Raw genomic sequence first — 22,192 nt, 5'->3', positions numbered from 1 at the left:
TATATCATACAGAAATGGAAACGAGTGCTAAAACTAAAATTTTTGCTTATCTTTCCATCGCTGTATGCTTCCAGGCTGTGACTGCCAGCGGAAACATGGGAGAAGAAGCTCTAATGTGACAGCAGACAGACTGAGAGGAATGGCAGGAGACGGGGGGGTCTGATTAGACTGACTTTGCTGGAGGTTCACTTTGTGGAAATAATGTCGTACAGTACCAGAGAGCTGTTGGAGTACTTTATAAGCTACAAACTGTCTCGGAGGAACCACCCAATCTCTCTGCTTAGGTCAGAGGATGATGGTCTATGGACTGAGGGAGGCAAGGCCAACTCAGCTGTCAATAACGGCCTGCTGGTAAACAATAGGAATGGGGGTGACCAGCCGGCGACTTCCTCGCCCCCAAGCGGTGACATAGAGGCTGTAAAGGCAGCTCTTCGGGACTCAGCAGATGAGTTTGAACTTCTCTTCACCCAAGCATTTAGTGACCTTTCCTCGCAGCTAGACATTCCATCCGGACACAGCCTACCACAGCTTTAAGAGTGTGATGGACGAGGTGTTCAAGGATGGAGTCAACTGGGGATGTGTAGTGGGCCTGTTTGTCTTCGGTGGTGTGCTGTCTGTGGAATGCGTATAGAAGGATATGAGAGAGCTGGTTCCCTGTATCTCAGACTGGATGAGCACGTACCTGGATGAGCACATCAGTCCATGGATCCAGAGCCAAGGAGGATGGGTGAGTCTGCATGGGTTGAGCTCAACGTGCAGCTTTATGTATGACACTGTGTCTGTGTATCATGATGTGTTGATCAAATACAGACTGGTATCCCCATAAGATCCACACAGTTAAGGTATACAGATTTTAAATTTGGGGGAAAAGAGCAGATAAGACTTCGGTATTGGTCCAAAATTGAAGTATTAGATTTATCTGGAGTGAAAAAAGTTTGATCAGTGCATCCCTGACTTTGTCACAGAATTTAAAAGAAAAACCTTTTTTAGAACTAGATACTCACTGTCTAGAGGCATCAAAGGTGCTCTGAAAAGTTTGTTGCTACGTTGTCTTTGAGGGTGTGGAAGAAAACATGATTGAGAAAGTGAATAACAGGACGAGGTACAGTATTCTTGGGACATAGGCCTGATAAGCACACATTCTGTTTAGAAAACAATTGAACTGTATTTGGGCATGATGACGTCTGGACACAAAGTAGAGTCCACTGATTGCAAAAGTATGTGTGTGTATTGGAAAGACCTGATTGGGCGTGTAAACGTTGTCAGCACACGAACATCAGTATAAGAGGGGAAGTTCTGTTAAGAGACACTTGGAATTTGGATTTTGGATCTTGGAACTCTGTGATGAGTGTGTTAAACCTTGATTCAATAAATTCCCCTTGATTGCTGTGAGAACTCTCGTCTGACTCCTTCTTGTAGACCTTTCTATTTTTTATAATACATTGTGTGAAAGGAAATTCACTAGAAACTGAGCAGGATCTGTTTGAGCACTGGATAAAGATATGAACACACACACACACAGCAAACAGAAAAAAGTGTCTCAAAAGGTCTATTGGAAGGCTCACAAATAAAGTAATTCAGTTGGTAAGGGGAACACACTGCTTATGAAAACTCCCATTGAAATAAATATAAACTCATATAAACACTGCATGTATGATATGTAGAGCACCAATTAATAAGGGAAAGTTAATAATTAATAAACGACTGACCCTCTTTCAACAAGGATGTTCGTAGGAGTACGAGTGTGAAGGCCTTGTGTTCATGTGTGTGAGATCTGTTTGACCAAGTGTGGAGTATTGACATACTGTATGTGCTTTGGCAAACTACTATCTGCATGTTGAGCAGCTGGCTTTCATGGTTCCAAGTAGAAAAGTTCATGTGACTCAGCTGTGATCAGAGGAAAAACGGATAAATAAAATTGTGCAAATACATACTGTGAATTAAACAAATGGGGTTTTACGGTCGTTGTCATTTTTAGGTTGTGGCGCAGATGTAATTCAGAAGTTGGGTGTGGCTATAAAGGCCAATGGCCATTTTGGAACAGTGGCGCAGAAGAAAATCGGAAATGGTTGTGGTTGTGCTATCAATCGCCATTTTGGAGTTGTGGCGCAGTTGAAATTTAGGAGTTAGGTGTGGCTTGGAGGCCCGCCATTTTAAAACCTGATGGCCGTTTTGAATCAAACGTTGTGCAGTTTAAATTCTTGGTACATGTCATTTTTGCCAGGAGTGGTTTGGCAGACCGCCAGACAGGGGAGGGAGTGCAACAGATGGCACAAACTGAGAGGACATAGCAGTTAGCTATAGGCCCAAATGGCATAGCTACCTGAAAGGCTAAGCTAAGTGTTAGCATTTAAAATTGATTACAGCTATAACCATAGCCTAGCTTAGCATAACTAGCATAGCTAAGGCTAAGCTAATTAGCATTGAGCTAAAAAAATAGCATATTAAATTGAACTTTGGGTATAACCATAGATTAGCTTAGCCTAACTAGCATAGCTTAAGCTAAGCTAACTAGCATTGAAAAAGGGCATATTAATTTAGACTGTGGGTATTGCCATAGCCTAGCTTAGCATAACCAGTATAGCTAAGGCTGAACTAGCTAGCATTAAAGCTAAAGAATTAACGGTTCAATTGATTTCAAATATCACTAAATACGAGCTTAGCATAACCAAGGTAAGCTAGACCTAAACTTACTACCAGTACAACATAGAAATGGCATTCACCTCTGCAAAAGTGCTATCAAAGATTAGCATCGCCATAATAACACAGCAACACAACAATGACTGCACGACCGATTGAGATACAGGCCAAACATACGTAAACCAGACAGATACGAGGCAGGCCAGTATCCCATTTTAATAAAGGGCACTCAGGGGCATTATGTGCCGTGGCAAACAGCCGACCTTGCAGGTCTCGTCTCAAGACTCCCTGACATTCACGAAGGAGCCTTTGAAGAGGAAAACTGTGGGAGAAATGCTGGCCCTCGGTGACGTAAAAGCGATATGGGCAAGATGTTTCAGCAATGAAGAACCTTTTCGTGATGGTGGTACAGGAGATACAAGACAATCAGATCCCACAACCACCTGCACAAGCGTTAACACCAGCGCAACAACCACCAGGAGCTGCCAATGTATACCAACAATCTCGTAGTGCACGGGGCGGATATGGAAACTCTTATCGTTCAAGGGTAGGTCCCTACAGAGGACAAGGACCACGGTGAACCAGAGGTGAATGCCAGGTCATTTTGCGGACTGATGTCCAAAGAACAATGCATTCAGAGGGGCAGAGGCAGGACAATGCAATGTGGAGCTAGAGGCTCGGCAGGCCACTGGGGAAGACCTAATTTTGGATACTAGGGTGCCCAGAAAATCCTAAAGGGGAGGGTCAGTTTCCAGTGATAACGGTGGAGGCTGATGAAGAACCTATGCTGCAGGTTCAAATTGAGGGTAGACAAGTACCAATGCTAGTGGACACTGGAGCCACTCACACATGTGTGGGTCCAAAGTTTGCCACGCAGGTCCCCATGTCAGACAGATTTGTTAAGACAGTAGGATTCTCTGGACAAAGCAGCTAATTGAAATGACAGCTCCAGTTAAAATAACCACAGAAAACTAGGGATGCTCGATATTGGCTTTTCTGCCGATATCCGATATTCCGATATTGTCCAACCCTTAATTTCCGATACCGATATCAGCCGATACCGATATATGCAGCCTTTTTACACCAAAATTCATCACATATCACCTATTATGGAATTAACACATTATGCCTAATTTTATTGTGATGCCCCACTGGATGCATACATAAATGCAACACGGCTTTTCAATTGTAAACACAGTCCGTACAAAATAAGTTATTGAAAAAAGTGCCATTCATTTATTTTTTTGTGTTTTTAGAGAGAATATTTTGCCTCAAACACACTACAGACAACATCACAACAAGGAAGATGCATATCTTCAGTCCAGAGTAGTAAACAAACTTAGTTTTCTTTTTCCAGACTGAGTAACCGGCCGGAACTTGGCAAATAATACAATCAATAAATTAGCAGTCAAGCTCAACATGCTAACCCTGTATTGGATCTAATGGATACAGCACCAGAAATTACCTTCTCGACGTGACTGTAAACAATGCTGTGCAATTCGGGTAAGCACTGGTCTGAGAAATACTTGTGACTGGGCGTTATACAGACATAACGTGGCTCCAGGAACTCCACACGTTAGGTGAATCCGGCATCCTGAACGATAGAAAAAGTTTTTTTTTCGGTGTCGGCTGTTGCTTCTTTTCATCACTGTGCTGCACAGATGTAGCGTTTAACTCCGCATGATTCTTCTTGAGGTGGATGATCAAATGTGATGTATTAAAGGAAGACGCCTTGTTTCCTTCTCTCATAACCAACGCCTTGCAGTCATTGCAAAGCGCACATTTACTGTTAGTAGGTGACACTTGGAAATACTTCCAAACCACGGACATCTCATGCACCGGGAGAGCTGAAGCTTGTTAGCCACGGTTAGCAACCTACGAGTGAAGCGTGTTGTTGTTGTTATACGTCATCAAGCACGCCCCTGTAAACGGCCCGTGTTGCATTCAGGTACACTCGGAAATGCTGAAGCCTACAGAACTAACATCGGTTGTAAAAACCCGATACCGATAATTCCCGATATTACATTTTTAACTCAATATCGGCCGATAATATCGGTGGGCCGATATTATCCGACATCCCTTATAAAAAGAACTGCTTTTTATAGTCAGGTGTTGCTAGCATTGGTGCATTTTGCATGTTCTGTAGTCCACATCAGTGGAGTCTTTAAAACCTGGGTGCCTGCCTATTTAATTAGTTTATTTTATTTTATTTATTTAGCACAATTTAAAGAAATACACAAATACTGACAAAGAATACAAACAACATACAGTGCAGGAAGAGGCAGAAAACCCAGTGGGCTTATTTGAAGCCTCCACCTAAATGTTAAAATTTCACAATATTATACGGACAAACAAAATTAACACACAAAAGATTAAAAAAACGACAAAAATAAGTTAATAGTAACAAATTATATATAATTACAAAAAAAATAACATCAATATAAAAGCAAAGAAAGTGAGAATTTAATATGTAAATGGACAATGTGTAAAAAATGAACAATACATGAAAAAAAAAACAATAAAGCAACCATTAAATGATCTTTTAAGTTTCTTTTATAGCGTGTTATGGAGGAACAGTTCTTTGCCAGATGGGAAAAGCCATCCCATAATTTGGTAAAACCCTAAATCTTATTGAAAATTGACCTCTACTGGTAAGAAATTTAGGAGGATGAAGATCTGAAGATTGACGAGTTGAGTGTGAATGGACCTGTGAATTTGCTCTAAAGCAAGTCTTGAAATGCTCAGGAATATTCCCTTCACTTGGAATGGATCTTATAAATAAAAACACATATTTGAGAAATATTGATGTCGTAAATAGTAAGAAGTTGTAGTTCTTGCCCAAACTATATTACAATATGAAAGACAGGGATAAATGAAACTGTAATAAAGACTGAGGAGACAGTTTGTGGTGACAAGATAACTAACCCTCCTTATTATACCAATAGATTTATTTATTTTTCTGCTAACCCAGTCAGTTCTCGTAGGGGAGCTGTTTTTCTGCGTCGTCTTCCATCCACTCAGAACTAAATCCTGTCATTCCTAAGAATGTCATCAGTCCTACAGTACGTGATTTTGGAGCTCTAGCTATACCCTCCAATTGGGACGGTGAGATTGCTATGGTTCCTTGTGAGATTTTTCATCTCAAATACTCAACCTGTGTTTTGCAGTACTGAAGCTTTGATTTTGAAACTCTGTGTCCTCCTCCTACCAATCGCTGGAGGATTTTGATGGAGACCTTGTGGCAGTCCTCCATTGTCGGTGCGCAGAGCAACAGGTCATCTACGTACTGTCACAGTGTGCCATCTAGCTACAGCCCTGCCAAGTCTTGTCTTAGTATCTGGTTGAAAATGTTTGGCGATTCCTGAAATCCTTGCGGGATTCTGGTGTAAGTGTGCTGCTTTCCCCTGTAAGTGAATGCAAATAGGAACTGTGAATCTTCATGTAGGGGAATGCTGAAAAATGCTGAACACAGGTCAATGACCGTGAAAAATTATGCATCCGGAGGAACATTTGTGAGCAGCGTGTGGGGGTTTGGTACCTCTGCTACTTTGCTCTGTATTGGTCATTTACAATCCTTAGATCATGCACTAACCTGTATTTGGATCAGCTTTACGTTCTGGAAATATTGGAGTGTTACATGGGCTATGTGTTTCTATCAGAACCCCTGCTTTTAGCAGACCAGAAATGGTCTTACTTATTCCTTCATCTGCTTCTGGCTTCAGCGGATATTGTCGGCGATTGGGGAGGGTTTCGCCTGGTTTAAGATCCACCTTTACTGGCCTGGCCGACTTTACCAGTCCAACATCAAAATCGTTCCTTGGCCACAAGTGATCCGGCACTTGTTTCAACATCTCTTCCAACAGGTTGTTTTCTGTCTCTTCTACGTTTGTGTCCCTGTGACTCAAAACCTTTGCCATTATATTTACTTCCTGTGGTTTGGCCAACATTGATGTTCCGCACAGAATCTTGATCATCTTTGAGTCTTGCGCCTGAAGTATCAACAGATTGTCCGTTGAATTCCAATCTGCTTTTGGTGCAGTTTTCATCATGGGACCCAAATCTCTGGCCTTGGCTTTGCTATTTACCAGCAGAGTGATGTGAGGCGCTGATTCTGGAACATTGTGCCATTTATTGATGAAATTATTGGGTTCCACGCTAAGAGCTGCACCCTGTTCACCTACAATGATGTACTGCGTGACTAATTCTACTTCTGTTCCTGTTCTCCACATTCTTTCAAACTCTTCACTTCTAGCCACATCATAAAACATTGTACAGTGATAGTCTAGTGTTGTTTTTGCTTTTGGGAGTTGTACTTGTTGTAATATTTCCCCCACTTCTGAAATGCTTGTGAAACTGGCTTTGTGATGTTCCCCAGCCAATATACTTTAGCCCTTTCTGATTGAACAGCCATTTGACCGTCAAGGGTGTTTTCTACTGAATTTTGCATATTTTTTAACGAACACAACATTGTCATGTTTAATTTACACAATGCATCTCCTCCAATCAAATTGACAAGTGTCTATTTTGCAACCAGAAATGGGATTTTAATTTCTTAGTTTTCTGTGGTTATTTTCACTGGAGCCGTCATTTGAATTAGTTATTGGTTATTTTCACTGGAGCTGTCATTTGAATTAGTTCTTAGTTATTCTTAGTTTTCTAGATCACTGTGAAAGGGGGGAAGTGATGAAGAAAATTCAACAACAAGGTTACTGGTCGCCTTATATGAAAGCCATGGTGAACGAGGTGTTAAACCAATGTGAAATATGTGCTCAAAATAATGTAAAGAAAGGTGTGAAAACACCTGTTGGACATATTCCAGTACCAGAAAGTCCATTTAAACATCTAGTTATGGACAGCGCTGAGACTGTTTCTGATAAGAGAAGTAATCCCGGGATTAGGGATTCCATCAGAAATCAGCTCTGACAATGGGTCTGCGTTTGTGCAAAAAGTTGCAAAAGGTATCCTACAACAGTTGAGAATCAAACAACGTTTAGGAGCAGTGTATCATCCGCAAAGCCAAGGAATGGTAAACAAAATCTGTGCCGCCACTAAGCTGAACTGGGTAGATGCTTTGCCACTAACACTAATGAGCTATCGCATACAAACGCATAGAATAACGCTTTTAACACCGCATGAAATGCTAACAGGTCGACCTATGCCAGCTCTGCAGCTAAGAGGTCCTTTTAAAAGGACCACCGCTTGAACAATTGCAAAATGAGCTGAAAGCATATATGAAATATCTAACTATGATCCATAGAACTATCTACACACAGGAAAGAGCACGAGAAGAGAGCCTGGAGCAGAAGGGGGAGTCGCCAGTGAAACCAGGAGACTTGGTGTGGATCAAGGTGTTCCGGAGGAAGTGGCATCAACCACGTTGGGAAGGGCCGTACCAGGTGGTCAGGGCCACGCCTACAGCTGTCCACGTCGAAGGGAGCAACACGTGGTATCATCTGAACCACTGCAGAAAAACGCAAATCAAGGATTAGGGGAACCCAACGGCAGAAGTGGGAGATGAGAAATGTGGTGAAACTGACTCTGACATTCCTGTGTGTTCAGAGGTGGATGACTGTGGAGAGCAGAGCATGCGGAGCCAGGTACCGATAAGCGAGATTCCACATAAAGATGAAGAGGAGAAGAGGAAAAGGTGATCCAGCCCCAGACGGGGATCCACCAGTCTAAAACAGATGAGTATGATGCAAAATTAAACACTCTGTGCCACCTGCCAGCATTGTCAGATAGAAATAAATGTACAAACCCATTTGAGCGTGTAACACAGGAAAGCATAAAAATGCGAAAGAAAAGACAGAGCCATACAGCATGGCTTTGGGAAGATAAGATAATACTTCCACAACAAGTTACAAGGCCAAAGGTACCAGAGAAGTTAGAAGGGAACAAACTGCTTAGGACAGAGGTGGTAACAGGAGGGAGTTTAAGACTACACATCCCAGCACAAGAACGTGCAGGTTTGGTAGAAAGAAGAGAGGTGACGATTTCAGAAATCCTCAAAGATGAAAGTAGGCAAGTTATATGTGAGTGGATGTCAGATAAGTTAGGAGCGTCAGTGTCGGACTATGGGGCAGTAAAATGGGTGCCGGTAGTGCGAGAGGCATTGTGTGGATGGATCATGAAAGTAGATAATGCAAGATGAGAAGAAGTCTAATGGAGGACAGGAAAGTGTATTTGGATGTTATAGGACAACCACAAGGAATTCCATACGAGTTTAAGGCCAGAGAGGAGATTAAAGCTACGAACAAATTGAAGAAGCTGCAGGCCGAAAAGACAAAAATGCTGGCAGAGATTCACGTGAGTAGAGAGGACTAGAAGCAATAGCCGGAGAGTGGGGAGCGTTAGGTATAAAAGCTATTGCGGTTGTAGGTACTTTAGGTTAATTGGATCAAAAGTGTGACTATCAAATGAAATATTTGAAAAAGAAAATTAATAAAGAAAATTACTAAAAATTAATAACTTTAATTTATCAAAAACTTCACACGGAGAACCAATCAAATGTAGGGCCTTGACTCACGTTCAGATAATGAGATTGAGTATTCTCAATAAACTTATCGTTAATCAAGGAAATATTAGTTATCACCAATAATTATCAAAGATAATAAAAAAAATTACTCTAGTTAAACCAGAGTTCCTCGGGGCACCACCGTCATAGACGGAGTGACAACTAATATTAAAGTCTCATTAAATATATTAAACTACTAATTAAGGGTTGAACACAGATAAATATAATAGTTTAATTAGTTGAAGGATTTAAAAGTTCTTTCCTTAGTAGAAGCTGGCTCATTCATCTTTGTGTAATATTAAATAAACAGACATATGGTAAACACAAACATTTATTAACAAATTAATAAATGCACAAACAAAACACAATAAACTAACTAAAGCTAACAGCAAGTGTGTGTGTGTGTGTGTGTGTGTGTGTGTGTGTGTGTGTGTGTGTGTGTGTGTGTGTGTGTGTGTGTGTGTGTGTGTGTGTGTGTGTGTGTGTGTGTGTGTGTGTGTGTGTGTGTGTGTGTGTGTGTGTGTGTGTGTGTGTGTGTGTGTGTGTGTGTGTGTGTGTGTGTGTGTGTGTGTGTGTGTGTGTGTTTGAATAAGACAAAGAGGAGAGGTGTGGGGCTTGGACCCCTGCAGGAAAGGTGTGAACATTTAAATCATGTAGTAATGTCCAGTTGGTGATTAGTTACCAGTCCATGAGATGGGAGATACGTTGCGTTGCTTGATGCCAGTGGCTGGAAAACTGGTTGAAGAAAGGTTCTTGTCTTGGTTGTTGCTCTTAGACAAAAGAGGACTCAGATCGCTCTTTGTTCTGCTCAGTTGGGTTGGTAACCGGTTGGTTAATCTTTGCTGGTGATCCTACACCATACAGGCCATTTTCAGGGCCGAGGGACAGCAGGCAGCTGGTCCCTGGATCCAGCTGGAGAGCGTCAAGTTGAGTGTGGAGATTCGAAGGAAGAGAGGCCAAAAGAAAGAAGAATTCACACCTGGGTGTGACCTGTGGGGGAGGGACAAAAGGCTCCCAGGCTTTGGGCCTAGTCTTTCGCCCTTTGTCTGAGCAGGCTGAGGCCTTCTCATAATCAAACTGAAAGTTCACGTTAATCCAGAAATGAACAATCATCTTTGGTATGCCGTTTGCACCTACACGGTCATATTCATAGTGTTACTTATTGTAGCATCCCTACACTGTTGCATCATACCCATACTGAAAAGGTGGATCCAGGGAATGTTGTATAAGCAGGCAGTGGAGGATACAAAACTACAAATGGCTCAACTGGAGTGGCTTAACTGAACCACCACCCAGGGCAAATGAACTATGGAATGTCTACATGGCTTCTGATTCTCTCTTTTTCTCTTTTGGAGCAGTAAGGAGGATGTTGAAATGGACACAAACTAACTGAGAGGGGGCTCATCAGGACTGTGCCATGAGACATCCTCTCACGCTGAAATATTACACCACTGAATCTTGGTATTGGCGGAGTCGGCGATTTCAAGGACTGATGATGGGCGATGCCGACACATGCACACACATATTATTCCATTATTGTTTAAGACTGTACAAGAATGTTCATGAATTTCATATGTGTATGCTGACCAATATTAGAGTGTAAGTTGCAGTATAGATGTTACATCATAATCATACACCAGAGAATAGTTACAGGTTTTATGGTAATAAGACAATCAAGGTAAATCACATATAGTGACTTTAGGAGGGATATGGTATGGTGGAGGTAAACACACACACACAGATTAGATGGTGATAATCGCCAGATCACAGCGGATGATCTGCACAGTTTAGAGTCAGGAAAGAAGAAAGTAGTGTTTCCATTCATTATAGTCAGTCATTTTCGTTCATTGTACAGTGTTTTCATTCACTATATACTCGGTTAGGTTAAGATTAATTTTTCATTCTAATCAAAACATGATTTAACACAACTGCACAACGCAGGCAAGCGCTAATCTAAAGTTGCTCAGGCTAACACTACATTTGTAACTCCGTTGATAGGTTTACAGGCAATAAGATTAAGATTCATTTTCAGATATTAACACATATATACTTTAATTTCATGTTTTGATAGTTTTACAGGTAATAACACTATCATGATTGCGTTTATAATTTACAGTTTTTTTATTTTTATCACATGCTTAAAGATTAACATGGAGAAATCAATGCAGCCGTTGCTCGCGCCCGGCGCAGTCGCCCATTATCTGTGTATGTCAAAACCGAGGCCATGGGAACTATGCAGGACTTTTCTCCTCCACAGAATGATGAGATGATCAAGAATGATTACATGATGACGAAATGAAGGCTGGAGGTTTTTCACCTGCATGAGCCACGGATGTCAAATTGATTTCTAAAGATAATACTTTAATGAGGGTTATGAACCCTCACAGGATGGATATTTGTAAGAAAATATGATTGAGAAAGTGAATAACAGGCCGAGGTCACCGTGTACTGGGGACATAGGCCTGATAAGCTCACATTCTGTTTAGAAAACAATTGAACTGTATTTGGGCATGATGACGTCTGGACACAAGGTAGACTCTACTGATTGTAAATGTACTGAGTGTGTATTGGAAAGACCTGATGGGGCGTGTAAATGTTGTCAGCACACGAACATCAGTATAAGAGGGGAAGTTTTCTTAAGAGACACTTGGAATTTGGGATTTTGGATCTTTGAACTCTGTGATAGGAGTGTGTTAAACCTTGAGTCAATAAATTCCCCTTGATGGCTGTGAGACTTCTCTGCTGACTCCTTGTAGACCTTTCTATTTTTATAATACATTGTTCTACCATAAGGGCAGCAGCCGCAGTCAGCATGGAGTCACACATACTGTGATACCAAGGCAACTCGGAGTAATTGGCAAAACTATGTCAAAACTAGGGGCAACATGGTGGTGTGGTGGTTAGCATTGTCGCCTCACAGCAAGAGGGTTCCTGCTGGTGCCCTTCTGTTCTCCCCGTTCCTGCGTGGGTTTTCTCCAGCTTCCTCCCAGTCCTCTAAATTGCCCGTGAGTGTGAATGGTTGTTTGTCTCTGTGATAGACTGGCGTCCTGTCCAGGGTGTACCCCGTCTCACGCCCGATGTCAGCTGGGATTGGCTCCAGCCCCCGATCCTGATAGGGAAAAGAGGTTAAAGATGGATGGATGGATGTATGTCAAAAAGTCCCTAAAAACCTTCTCGCCCTACTCCTGCAACGTTTGAAAAACAAAGGATTTGTGTTTTTGTGTTTGAGTTCTTGTCTGCTTGTTGCTTTTTCTGACTAAAATTTAGCTTTTTCTTATTTCTATAACTTACAATACCTTTTTTGTTAAAAAAAAATAAAAGGTGTATTAGAAAGACAGTGAAAAAAGAATGAAAATATATGAATAGATATGCACATATGGTGTATAAAACATATTCATAGATACTCTATATACACATGCATATTTAAAATAAGTAAATTAGATTATTATTTTAAAGAATGCACATACCTACATTTTTATGCAGAGGTGCAAAACTACCAATATTTTTGGTGTAGTGTTGCTTTATTTAATTGTTAGATAACATTTGTCTCCCTTTTTTCTCTTTGTCTGAATTGATTCAGGACTGCTTTGCTGAGATTTTCGGCCAAGATGGCGCTGCAGAAGCAAGGAGATCTCAGGAGACTCTGAGAAGATGGCTGCTAGTTGGAGTGGCGCTGCTAATGGGAGTGCTGGTTGGTGTGGCCATCGCTAATAAACATTAACAGTGCTGTATCTCTCTCACCACAGCACACACCCTGTGCAAAGCTACGGCAACATAAATCACACATCTCACCCCACTTAACCCTAACCCTAACCCTCCCGTGTCTTATTATTTTTTAACATACAGCAGATATTTTCAGTTGTTAAAGGGGGTTTATGTCAGACTGGAAGGGCTTTAAAAGAACCCGGTAAGCTAAGAGACAGTGAAACAGCTTCAGCTAGTTTGATGAGTGCTTATTTTTATTTTTTCCTTTCTGCATTATCCAAGGACCAATTTTTATTACTTACAAACTGACAGACAGTATATAAGTTAAATTTCAATTTTACTATGTAATGCTCAGCTCTTTTAGTTGGCTTTTCTGAAGTTTAAGGCATACTTCAAAAAATAAATATATTTGTCTTTATTTTGTTCTGTCAAAATACACACACCTACAGTGTATTGTCAAGCTCCTGACCTGAGTCCAACAAGCTGGAATTGGGTCCCATAGCACTAGGATATGCACCTGTTAAAATGTCTTATTTATTCTATTAAAATAAGATCTATACTGGTTCCAAAACTCTGAACCGATGCTCACATCTCAGATTTATTTAGCGAATGGTATGCGTCGTTAATCCTCAAAGCAATTTCAGTCAAAAGCAACTGGACTTGGTTATTTGTCTAGGAAGACATTTCACCTCTCATCCAAGAGGCTTCATCAGTTCATGTACGCATCTGACCAGGCTGGGACTGGACCAACTAACTGGTGTGGAGATCCAAGTATTTAACCTCTCACAAGGCCGATGATGTCACTGGAACCCTTTGTGCTCCAAGTGCCAACGACCGTGGTTAGAGTGACAGTTGTTGGTGGGAAGTTAGTTTGGACTTGGTCAGTGCTCTATTGAGTCTTAACGACAGTCGTTGGAGTCACAGGGGGCCATTTGTGAACAGTTGTTCTTTGAGGTTAGATTGTTGAATCTCCTGGGAAGGGATGAAAGGGCAGCATTGTAAATTAGAGATAAGTGGTGTCTCAGACCTCCTCTGTTTAGCGATGGTTTCTCTACTTTTGCATAGATGGCTTCTTTAACTCCTCTTTCTTGTTAATGGGTTTGAAATACACAGGGATGCAGTGTTTGTTGAAAATCCTCCTGAGTTTCTCTGATACCTCAGCCACATACAGAATGACTATGTTGATTCTCTTATTTTTTTTTTTTCCCAACCACTTTGGTTTTCTTTCAGGAAGCAGCTGCCGTTTTCACAAAGGTCCAGCTGGGGTAGCCACAAGTTGTGAGGGCGCCTCTCAGGTGCATGCGTTCTTCCCCTTGGGCCTGTGAGCTGGTGGGTACGTTATCAGCTCTATGTTGCAGTGTTCTGATAACTCCAAGCTTTTGTTCCAGGGGGTGCTAGGAGTCAAATAGTAGATATTGATCTGTGAGTGGGTTTTCTGTATACCCCAATGTGGAGGCTCCTGTCATTCTCCATATGGACGTCACAGTCTAAGAAAGGCAAACTATTGTCCTTGACTTCTTCTCTGGTGAACTTGATGTTTCTCACCACAGAGTTTATATGTTCAGTAAAAGTTTGCACCTCTTTGGATTTGATTTTAACCCATGTGTCGTCCACATATCTGAACCAATGGCTTTGGGTTATTCCTTTGAAGGAGGCAAAAAACTGACACTCCAGCACAGGAAGAAACACAAAACAGATGGGTTAAGAATTTGTCGGACAGAGATCTTACCCACCGACTGAAGGAGGTCTTAGCTAAGGGCTTGAACTTTGCCATGACACCAAAAGAGGTAACCATAGTGGAGTTGATTACAGCTACAGAATCGGCTATAAAGAAAAACAACCTTACTGGAACTGAGGCTGAACAGCTAAGGTTAAAAGTGTCAGCAACGTTGTCCCAAGCTAAGGTCCCCCCTTCCAACCTCACTATTGAGGAGAGAAAAGCAGTAAATGCACTGAGCAAAGAGCACAGCATCACAATCCCTCCAGCAGACAATGGTAGATGCACAGTTGTTCTCAATACAACTGATTATCAGGCAAAGATCTCTGCACTACTAAGTGACTCTAACACTCTAAACTCTAAACTCTGAAATGAGCCCTTACCAGCGGTTACAAAAAGAAGGTTATAGAGTGTCTACAGCAACTACAAAAAGAAGGAGTCATTGGCAAATCACAATATTACAGGCTTTACCCCCAGGACTCAACCCCCTGCTTATATGGACTCCCAGAAATCCATAAAGAAGGGGCCCCGCTCAGGCCCTTTGTCAGCAGCATAAACTCGATCACTTACAACATTGCCAAGCACGTTGCCAATATTCTGGCACCACTGGTGGGCAACACCCCACGCCACATCCAAAACTCCATAGACTTTGTAAACAAAATCTGAGACCTAAAAATGGATCCAGATGAAACCATGGTATCCTACGACGGCGACTTCCTTGTTCACCTGTATTCCAACCATGGAGGCCTTGGCCACAGTCAGAGAGCACCCCATATTTCCAGTTTAATGGCACTTTTTACAGACAGAAACACAGCTGTGCCATGGGTTCACCAGTGTCCCCTATTGTGGCAAATCTATACATGGAGGAGGTAGAGGTCAAGGCTTTGAACTCCTTCAAAGGAGTAACCCCCGAGCCATTGGTTCAGATACATGGGTTAAAATCAAATCCAAAGAGGGGCAAACTTTTACTGAACATATAAACTCTGTGGTAAGAAACATCAAGTTCACCAGAGAAGAAGTCAAGGACAATAGTTTGCCTTTCTTAGACTGTGACGTCCATATGGAGAATGACAGGAGCCTCCACGTTGGGATATACAGAAAACCCACTCACACAGATCAATATCTACTGTTTGACTCTCACCACCCCCTGGAACACAAGCTTGGAGTTATCAAAACATGGCTGGGGTATCAGAGAAACTCAGGAGGGTCTACAACAAACCCTGCAGCCCTGTGTATTTCAAACCCAGTAACACACTAAGACAGAGACTTGTACATCCTAAGGACAGAACACCACACACCCACAAAAGCAATCTGGTTTATGCTGCCCAATGCAACGAGGAATGCAAAGATCTCTACATTGGGGAAACAAAACAACCACTGCATAACGCATGGCCCAACACAGGAGAACTTACTCCTCAGACCTGGGGCCTCATGTATCAATGTTGCGTACGCACAAAAACGTGGCGTACGCCATTTTCCACGCCAACGTTCAGATGTAGCAAAAGTGAAATGACCGTGGAAATGTGCGGTGCGCCACGCAAACTTCATGGCTGTCGTACGCACGTTTCTACAGCTATTGTTTCGTTGGCGACACTTAGACGTGATGCTGGGAAACTGTTAATCATGTGAAAACAATTCATCCTCAGTGTAATTTGCGCATCAGAGACACATGATTGCAAACACTTGTGTGTTAATTGTCCATTAATATGGATGGATATAAAAGCATGCGCAATTTAATGAAAAATGGCATCTACAATGGCAGCCTTGGCCTTGTTAGAAGACATCGCAAATGGTCATATCAGACGTGAGAGGGTGTTTAGAGAGCGGGAAGATTTGTTGGCAAAGGACAACAACTGGCTCATGAGTCGTTTCAGTGTTACTGGAGCTGTGCGCGGAGCTGCGGCCAGCCCTAGAACGACACACAGCCAGGAGCCAGGGGTTGTCCGTTCCCACACAGGTGCTGACCACTCTGGGGTTTCTGGCAACGCATGACTCGTTCAGTCTAACCAATAGCATGGTTGGTAACAGGTTGGAGGCTGGCACGGTGCGCGATGGGTGGCTTCTCGCTGAGTAAATAATTCATCCGTTTCGCCCGTTTGGACACGCGCATTCAAATATGTGTATTTGTTTTTTTCCCCGGTGAAAAAAGAATGGCAGAGCTATCTTGTCTCCTTGTGTTCAGTATTTGTCTCAATAAACGCGTGCGTAAGTTGGAAATGTCACACTGCAGTAGCCACGGCGCACCTCTGCAGTCATTAATATAAGTGTGATCAGTCTTGTCAATCCTTGCAATGAAGTTGTTTTGTCCTGTTTGTTTTCCCGCGAACAGTAGTGTGATTTATATATATATATATGGTTACCCCCTGAGAACGTGGCTGTTGACCCCTCTCACTAACCCCGGCACCGACCAAGAGGGGAGGTACAACGACCGCCACTCGGGCAGTGGTGGAGAGGGCAATTGGCCTATTGAAGGGGTGCTGGCGCTGTCTAGACAGGTCGGGCGGGGTGCTGCTGTATGGTGTCCTGCACAATTTGGCACACCGCCATGGCATACCACTGCCAGAGCACATCCCCCCACCAGAGGAACCGGATGCCGGCAGCGTCTGATTTCAACGATGTAAACCTCTTTACAACTTACTTTTTTTACTTTTCAAGGACACAATTTACTCTGTAAGTGCATTTATTGCATGGGAAATATCTCCCAGTGCATTGACAATTTGATCTAGACGATCACTGACGCCACGGATTGCTCTCACTATTTCCTCCTGTGATTCCAGCACAGCTTGTGAAAGGACACGGCCAGTCGGGTGCACGGCCAGTCGGGCGCACGGCCAGTCGGGCGCACGGCCAGTCGGGCGCACGTCAGCTGGCGTGGAGTCGCCGGGGCGCGTGGCGCTGGAGGTGCCGGTGGAGTCACCGGGGCGCGTGGTGCTGGAGGTGCCGGTGGAGACGCCAGGGCGCACGGTGCAGAGGGAGGAGCCCTCTCCTGTCTCATCGTCTATTGAGAAATAATAATAAAAAAATGAAGTAATTAAACATGAGTCAATGTGTTTATATCCTGGCAACTTAACGCACGAGCATGTGTAATGTGAGCAGCCTATTGTGCGACCAGTATAATGAGATTTCTGAGTTTAACACATTTACCTTGAGGATGATCTGTGTCGCCTTCATGGCCCCCCACAACTCCGCTTAGAGCTGTGTCCTCCACAATAGCCGCCACTCTCTGATCAAAGGGGGTCAGTTCCTCCCCTCCTGTCCCCCCACCTGGGCCGAAATCCTCCGCTTCACCTCCACCTTCACGTCAGACCTTTTTTTTTTTTTTATTTCAGTGGGTGTGCGCTGCTCTGACCCCACAGCGTTCACTGCCTCACACACACACACCCCACAAATGTCTTTTTCTTTGTGTTTATCCCTGAAAAGAGGCTACCAAATAACACAGCTCTTCGGGTCTCCACTTCATTTAATAACATTTCGAGCTCAGACTCGTTGAAGTTGCGCTTCTTACCTTTACTCATCGTTTAAATCTGATAGTGCAGAGAGGGAATCCCCGTGCAGGGCATATTTACATTGATTTGCATATTTAAATGGGGGGGTGGACAGGGAGGAGTTTAGCACTTCTACATGTGCGCTCAATTCCACGTTGATTGGGATGTACAACGGAAAAGTGCTTGGATCCATGCGTACGCACACTTTGATAGATCTGATTTTTTTTTGTGCGTACGCCAGTTTCTGGATTCTAGCGTACGCCATGTTTTAGTAAGAAAGCCACGTAAGTCTTAGTACATGAGGCCCCTGGACTCTGCTGTCCATTTACATCTCAAGGAGAAAGCCCACTCCTTTGATAACAACAATGTCCAAATCTTGGACAGAGAGGACAGATGGTTTGAAAGAGGAGTAAAAGAAGCCATCCATGCAAAAGTAGAGAAACCATCGCTAAACAGAGGAGGTCTGAGACACCACTTATATCCAAATTACAATGCAGCCCTTTCATCCCTTCCCAGGAGATTCAACAATCTAACCTCAAAGAACAACTGTTCACAAATGGCCTCCTGTGACTCCAACGACCGTCGTTAAGACTCAATAGAGCACTAACGAAGTCCAAACCAACTTCCCACCAACGACTGCCACTCTAACGAAGGTGGTTGGCACTTTGAGCACAAAGGGTTCCAGTGACATCATAGGCCTTGTGAGAGGTTAAATACCTGGATCTCCACACTAGTTAGTTGGACCAGTCCAAGCCTGGTAAGATGCGTACATGAACTGATGAAGCCTCTTGGATGAGAGGTGAAACGTCTTCCTAGACAAATATCCAAGTCCAGTTGCTTTTGACTGAAATTGCTTTGAGGATTAACGATGACCTGGACAAATGAGGATATTCACAGGCTATGCATCGTTAAGATTATCTAAAAAAACTGATGATGTCATGAACGGTGCGGGGAAATAACACTGGGAGACTGGACCCAAATGCAGACACGGACACAGGGTGAAAGTAAAAAAAAACCATTTAATATAAACGACAAACAAAACGTGAAACAACTACAGAGTAACAGAAATACTAGGACTAGAGTTCCGGGAGGTACCCCCACCCACTCCCCGCCCTACTTCTATTTTTACCCCCCTTGACCTACCTCACTGATCCCCCCCTCAGCGTCATCTCAGTGGCAACCCCTTCTCACCTCCCCCACCCCCCCCCTCCACGAAGGCGTGCTTCACAAACCCTCAGCCCTACTTCGGCCCTCTCACGTCAACCCCCTCTACGCCCTCAACGTCAACCTTCAGTAGTTCGTTCCAGCTCTGACGCTGCTCACTCCTCCTCCCCCTCATGGCCACCCCCGCCCCACCCTGACAGCAGTCCTGAATATTACTGATACAGAAAAGGGTTCAGCAGGAGACCACATTATCAGCTGGGCCCAAGGCTGCCTACGTCAAAGCTTGGCACCTTCTACATTCCTGTTGTGACTACCAAGAGAGTGAACATTGGGAAACGTAGACACCCTGCTAACCTAAACAATCTCATTCCTATTCTCTCCAAATCAAAGTCAACATCGAAGCCTTTCAATAACACCATCAGGATGGGTCTGCTCAATGTTAGGTCTCTGAATAACAAATCATATTTAGTCAATGATTTTATTACCACTTTCGAACTTGATTTTATGTTTTTAACTGAAACATGGCTGGAGCAAAATAACAGTGCAAGCATTCTGATCGAGACAGCACCCCCCAACTATAACTTTATTGATGTATGCAGATCTGGGAAAAGTGGGGGAGGGGTTGCTGCTATATTTAAAAACATATTTCAGGGTAAACAGATGTCCCTTGGTGATTTTACATCATTCGAATACCTGTGTGCTGTGTTGAAATGCTCTCCCAAAATTCTCCTGTTAATTATTTACAGGCCACCTAAATACTCAGCAAATTTTTTCGATGATTTTACCGAATTATTGTCTAGCATCTCCAATGACTTTGACTGCCTAGTTATAATTGGTGACTTTAATTTTCCTATTGACAATTTGAATGACATGGGTGCAAAGGAACTTTTTACTATTTGAGATACATTTGACCTGTCTCAACATGTGAAAGAGGCTACTCATTGTAAAGGACACACCCTGGACCTGATTATCACAAAATGTCTCAATGTTTCTGATGTTCTTGTGACTGATCTTTCATTGTCTGATCACTTCTGTGTTTTCTTTAATATTTCTTTAATTCCGGAGACACAAACAGAATCAAATAATGTCAAAAAGCGCTACATCAATGAACATGCTAATGTACTCTTCAAAAATGCCATCTCCTCGCTACCACCTCTAAACCCATGCCATGCTGATGATCTTGTAAACAACTTTAATTCCAAAATTGTGAATATCATAGATGTCATTGCACCGGCTACAGTTAAAACGATTTCTGGTAAGCAAAAGGCACCCTGGAGAAAAGCTGCTGTTGTAACAGCCCAGAGAAGAGAGTGCAGGAAGGCTGAACGAATCTGGCGAAATACAAAACTTCATATTCACCATGACATCTATAAAGAGAGGCTCCAGGCCTACATTTTAGTCTTAAAAAGTGTGAGAGAAACATTCTTCTCCAATATCATAAACAGCAACACTAATAAGGCCAAAACCCTATTTGCAACTGTCGACAGACTGACCAACCCCCCAACACAAATACCAGCCGAACTCCATTCCACACAGAAATGCAATGAGTTTGCATTCTTTTATACTGATAAAATTGAAGGCATCAGACGTGCCATCAATATCTCAAACAAAAAAGTTGGATCACCACCCCGTTTAGGCCAAAATAACACAGCAATGATGGCAAGCTTTAATGCCATAGACTCTAAAACTCTAGTGGAAACAGTGACAGATCTAAAGCCAACCACCTGCTGTCTTGATGCTTTACCTACCAACTTCTTTAAGAATGTTTTTGACTGCCTATCAAAAGACAGCAAATAGTTAATAACTCTATTCAATCTGGCAATTTCCCAAAGGCCTTCCAAACTGCAGTCATTAAACCTCTTCTAAAAAAGCGGAGCCTAGATGCCTCTATTATCAACAACTACAGACCAATTTCAAATCTACCATTCATAAGTAAAATAATTGAGAAAGCTGTACAACTAAATCACTTCTTGGCTTCTACTGGCTGCCACAACAACCTCCAGTCAGGATTTCGACCTTTTCATAGAACCGAGACGGCCCTTATTAAAGTTATAAATGACATCCGTCTTAACAAAGACTCTGGCAAAACTTAATACTGGCAAAGTATTAATGCTATTGGACCTCAGTGCTGCATTTGACACTGTCGACCACTCACTACTTTTGGACAGGTTGGAAAACTGGGTGGGGCTCTCAGGTACAGTCTTAAACTGGTTCAAGTCATATCTACAAGCTAGGAACTATTTTGTTTCCATTGGCGACTTTGTATCAGAACAAACCAAGTGGAGTCCCCCAAGGTTCAATCTTGGGGCCGACTTTATTTAACATCTACATGCTCCCACTAGGACAAATCATGCAAAATAAAAACATTGACCGCCATTGTTATGCCGATGACACCCAAATCTATGTAGCGCTATCACCAAATGACTACCGCCCCATAGATCGTCTGTGCCAGTGCATTGAGCAAGTCAAACACTGGATGTGCCAAAATTTCCTTCAACTAAATGAGGATAAAACTGAGATTATTGTTTTTGGTGCTAAGAAAGAATGGTTTAAAGTCACCTTCAATCACTGTCCCTGAAAACCTCAAATAAAGCCAGAAATCTTGGGGTTATTATGGATTCGGATTTACATTTCGACAGCCACATCAAATCAGTAACAAAATCGGCCTACTATCACCTTAAAAATGTAACAAGACTTGGAGGGCTCATGTCAGCTCAAGACTTAGAAAAACTTGTCCATGCCTTTATTACCAGTAGGCTAGACTACTGTAACGGTCTCCCTGCAGGTCTTCCCAAAAAAACTGTCAGGCAGTTACAGCTTGTTCAGAACTCTGCTGCTAGAATTCTCACAAAGACCAAAAAATTTGAGCACATTACACCAATTCTTAAATCATAACACTGGCTTCCTGTGCGTCAGAGAATTGATTTCAAAATCCTCCTGCTCACATATAAATCACTACATGGTCTA

General features: G+C 42.6%; 1 pseudogene across 1 annotated transcript; it reads left to right on the top strand.

Moving 5' to 3' along the window:
- The first annotated feature begins 201 nt into the window (after nt 1–201).
- LOC310966234 (bcl-2-like protein 1) lies at nt 202–17,514 on the top strand (annotated as a pseudogene). Its single transcript, XR_014593864.1, has 3 exons — nt 202–727; nt 12,735–12,845; nt 17,354–17,514. The product of XR_014593864.1 is annotated as a bcl-2-like protein 1 (transcript).
- Nucleotides 17,515–22,192: the final 4,678 nt, after the last annotated feature.

The sequence above is a fragment of the Echiichthys vipera genome (genome assembly GCF_963691815.1).
Source record: "Echiichthys vipera genome assembly, chromosome: Y".
Taxonomy (NCBI): Eukaryota; Metazoa; Chordata; class Actinopteri; order Perciformes; family Trachinidae; genus Echiichthys; species Echiichthys vipera.
This window is presented reverse-complemented; position numbering and strand designations above follow the sequence as displayed.